At 32.1% G+C, this 5,049-nt stretch overlaps 1 long non-coding RNA gene across 1 annotated transcript; it reads right to left on the bottom strand.

Annotated features, from left to right (window-relative positions):
• Positions 1-1,483: 1,483 nt before the first annotated feature.
• On the bottom strand, positions 1,484-2,887 carry LOC110922283. Its single transcript, XR_002583023.2, has 3 exons — positions 2,754-2,887; positions 2,189-2,242; positions 1,484-1,665 (listed from the first exon to the last, which is right to left on the bottom strand). It is a non-coding gene; the product is annotated as an uncharacterized LOC110922283 (long non-coding RNA).
• Between the last annotated feature and the right edge of the window lie 2,162 nt (positions 2,888-5,049).

The raw sequence follows: 5,049 nt of genomic DNA on the forward strand, positions 1-5,049 counted from the left end.
ACGTGAAATGTGTGGTTTATGTATACGAAGTATTGACTGTCATCGGTAACCCTTATAGGGCGTGTTTGTTCAACTGATAATCAAGATATTTAATCTTACCGAGCAAACCAAAGGTGAGTTCACTACATTTGAGCATGCGTCCCAGTGGTTGGGGACAGTCAGTGGGTATCCCGTGGAGGGATAAGTCTTTTGGGTAAAAACGGGTATATTGGTTAATATTCTCACCTATCATTCTTGTAAGTCCCTTATTTTGTTACCTGGAGGGTAACGGGTATTAGTTGGTAGCGCTACTTAGGTTTGGCACCCTCACACCGCTCCTAGATAGGACGGAGGTGAACTAATGACCTAGTCGGGCCCAGTACTGGATAGGAGTACGTGGGAAAGGGCAGTCATGTACTTCAGGAGCCGTCTTGTTCGGAATGGAGATATTAACAATATTACTTGCATTGGTTATTGAACTGTTTTACATTCAACTGGTAACAAACGTTTTCTTAAACTGTGGACTCGCCAGCTTTGTCTGATACACTTGTTACATGCTCGCAGGTCGTTAGGGGATGGAAACAGGAGCTTGCTGGCTGGAGGACAGGAGTGGTCATGGCCACACTGATGGGCTCATTTGTTAAACACTTATTTATCATGTTGATTAGTATTACTTTATGATACAATAATGCTTCCGCTGAACTTGATGGTTTTTGAATTACTTATGTTTGGATTTTATTACTATTAAATGATGAAACTTTATTTTTAAACTTATGGATTCAATGTAATTGGTGGCTCATTACTAGTGGTCACACGCCTAACAGGGACACACCCTAAGTGGTAATCTGAGGGTGTGACAGTCTCGACCATTTCCCGGGTCCGTTTTCAGCCATACGGTTCCTGGAACTCCCCGTATGGCCCCCATATTTACTCCTTCACGTAATTAACTTAAATATTATATCCCAAACACCTTACACATACTAGCATTTTACCAAAAACGTAAATTGTTACCTCATTGGCGATCTTGGAGCGAGCACACTTTCGAACGAGCCATCAGTTTCAGTTCAAGCATTAGATCATATGCTCGAATCCCTCAAACCTTGGCTCTGATACCAACTTGAGACGCCCCTAACTTATCATTCTCAAAAGATCATAACGTGGTCAATAGATGTTAGAAATTTCGGCATGACCCGTACGTAAATAGACCACTAACACCTGCTTTTTACGGTAAACCATTTCAACATAAAACATCCTTGACAAAAAAAAACCCAAAACCGAACATAAAACCAACTTGTAAGGCCCGTCTTTTGCGTCTAATAAAATGACGACCAAAGGACACTAGTAACATAAACCTTCTTAAAAAGTGTCCAAGCTTTTCGCAATTAAACATAAAGACATCAATAACATTTGGGCGCTAATTTAACAAAATTTGGGCATGACCCGTCCATAAGACGAGTATATCCCTGTTTTAACCATCAACAAAACCAACAAGTCTACAACCGGTTCATCTAGACACGACTAAAAATCATACATCAAGTGTTAAAAAGTGTAACCACTAACAAAGTTTTATAAAAAAAACGAGCATTTGACCCAAAACATTAATACGTAATAGCGGAAGCGCTTGATAACCATCAAGTGTGCATATGCTCGCTCCAAATTGCCAAGTCGCCTAAATTGAGGATTTACCTACATTCAACATAATAAAATAAGTTAGTATTTCGCCACTAACAATTCTAGATAATAAACCCATTCGTTTCATTCTCGGATTATCATCATTCAATTACTATGCTAACCGTTAAACGGTTCATTACATGCTTACCTCAAATAGAGGCTAAGCATACTTTACTTATCATACCCCGTTAGGAACGGATACTAGCATCATTACATCGCTTTCATTCGATTTGTTCATAATGAACAAATCATAGTCATTACATTCTTACATCATACCTCGATCCGAGAAAAACGGATCGAGTAGACTTTCATCCATTACATACATAACTTCCCATACCCGGTTCGACTAAAAGTACCGGATATGATGCGTTAACTTTCGTATTTTAATCATTCCTCAACATCCGTTTATGAGGGATCTAACTTTACTTTCAACAATCGGATATCTCAACATTCACGGTTCCAACATAACAATTTAATACATTAGAGATTATTAAACATATGACAACATAATAAAAACATAAGGTGTACACTAACGTACCTCGATCTTGCGAGTCTCCCATTTTCTTAGTGTTTGAGTCTTCTTCTTTCACGCCTACATTAAACGCATTCAGTCATTTAGCTCAACACTTTCATTTCATCATTTACATAGATTTCTCATTTTCAAGTGACAGTATTATCACTAACTTTTCAATTTTTTACACATTTATTCTCTTAAGCATTTCATCAAACACTTGGTGGGCATTATATTCAATGCATAAGGTGCAAGCATGTAAAGCATATTCCTACTAATCCATTTTTACACAACATTCACAACCAATCTTTTTACATAATTTTTCCATCCTACATCAGTTTATCTTTCATTTATGATTCCCAACAAGATTTTACATCTAAAACTTATACGTATGATATCTACTCAAACATCCTATTCATACTAACCTCTTAACAAGTGGGTTTTGCTACAATCATAACATTCCATCGAAATCAAACATAATTTCTGCCTTAGTTTACTATCTTAACCTTCAATTACACAAAATTTCTCATAAACTCATGGTTTGGGCGAAACCCTATTCCTAGGATTCGTCAAAACACAAAATTGAACTTACCACTCTATTGAGTATGATGTGTTAAACGAGAATTTGATGACATGCAACTGATTGGCCTTGAATTCCTTTGTTAATTTGTTGAATCTTACAAGAACAAGGGTAAACCCTTGTTTTCTCCTGCCCTGGTCGACCCAAATCACGCACACAGTGTGTGCTTTTTGGTTTCAACCTTTTTAATCCTTAATTAATAATAATTTTTCACATTACCCCCTCCACAATTGTTAAGAGTTGTTTTTTTTAATTAGGAATTTCCCATAATCTAACTTATAATCTTTTATCATAACCCATCAACCAAGTTAGTTTTATTCACTTTTTCTTACTTTACTATTAGCCAGCTTTTGGGGTGTTACAATGTGGATTTATGTTCTTCTCAGTCTTCCACTAAACCGCGAAAGGGTGATTGTGAGAACAATGAAGGCTTGAATGTGAAGGTGGGTCTTTTGAATCCAAAGCTGGAAAAGTAGTCTCAGAATCTAATAGTCATCTCAGTTTCTTCAAACAGTTTTCAATGTTTTTTTTCGTTCAATCGTATTCAGAACATTTATGTCATTGCTTGATGTTGCTTTTTACTCAATGTTTGTTGCGGTTTATCTTGATTTTCGTTTATTATTGTTATATCAATAAGAGATGATATTATTAATTAGCATTTGCATTTTTTTTGTACGTAGAGTTATATTTATTATACGTTGGTTTTTTTTTATTACATTAGCATTAAAACTTTTATTTTTACTACATTGAAATTCAATACTTTAATGCGTTGACGTGATCTTAGTTTGTTACCCAACATCGATGTTGTTATATCAATAGGATGAAATTATTGTTAATCACTTTATTGTGGTTCTTGATGTTGAATATAAATAAAGAGTTATTATTAATTATTCTTTGTATATTGTAAATTTTATGTACAAATGTTTTTAATTGTGTTATTTATTTATTCATAGAATATATACATATTGTTGTAGATAACTATTAACAATGTACAATCCAAATATAACAATGCAAACCTAACATTATAATAACATTCTTGGTATATAAAATTTTTTTATTCATTTTTTTTTTTGGTTTTTTTAAATAAATAATTAAATCACCAGTGAATGTATACTTAGAAATAGTATTATATGTATTAATTTTTAACAATTCTTTACATTTATAGAAGAATTTGCTTATCATATGTGAATCCCAACCAGTTTACTAAAATTAATTTAAATTTCCCTTCATAAAAGAACATTCCATTTATAATATCATTTTATATAAATTACAACATACATCTCCATTACATATCAACTTTCAACCTATTCTTTGGTTTCTTCAACCAGGTACTTTGCAAAATTCTTAAGTAATACACAATCTCTTTTTCATGTATCAATACAAACTAATATCATTTATGTTTTATTATACGTTTCTATTTTACTAGGTGTTTCATATAATAGATAAAATTCCGTTTGATGTTGTGATCATGGAAATTTTTGTTAGGCTCCCTCACAAATCACTATGTCGGTTTAGAAGTGTATGTAAAAAATGGTATGAAGATCTTTCAAATTTTGAATTTTTACAGAGGCATACGAATCGCGTTAGTAATAGAGTGGTAACATGTTAATGTCGTTTAATAATTTTAATGATTACAAAATTAATATTTCTTTAACAACGTTCATATTAATTGTCTAATTCTTTCTCATATCTGTTACAGGATCAACTATTGGAACAAGGCATATTTCCAGATCCGTTTGACCTTTAAGAACCTGCATGGGCGTTGATTTTCTTCATCTGTTTTGAATTTTGCTATGATTGGCCGTTTTTTAAGTTTACGAATAATAAATCAATTATTAATGTTCTTATCTGTTTCCTTTAATCAAGCACATTGTTGATCGTTTTTTATTCATTCTTCTTTATTATTTATTATTTATATTTATTATTATCAATATTCTCAATTATCAATCATATCAAATTGAAATAGATTTATGTTCAATTTATCTAATTATGGATTGAATATTGTCATTCAAATTTATATAATCGGTTACATCTGATTCTTAAAATAAAATATTCTCATTAATTACAAATATTTCAAAATTCAAATTTCGAGTCACTATTTTCATAAAAAAAATTATATAATCTTTTACATCTAATGCTTAAAATAGAGTATCCTAATTACTTATAGATTATTATAATATGAAATAGATGTATGGCCATTTTATCTAATTATGGAGTCAACATTTTAATTAAATTTCATATAATCCTTGACATCTCATGCTTAAAATAAAATATCTTCATTAATTATAAATATTTACCTTCATATGGA

Source organism: Helianthus annuus, chromosome 17 (assembly GCF_002127325.2).
Source record: "Helianthus annuus cultivar XRQ/B chromosome 17, HanXRQr2.0-SUNRISE, whole genome shotgun sequence".
NCBI lineage: Eukaryota > Viridiplantae > Streptophyta > Magnoliopsida > Asterales > Asteraceae > Helianthus > Helianthus annuus.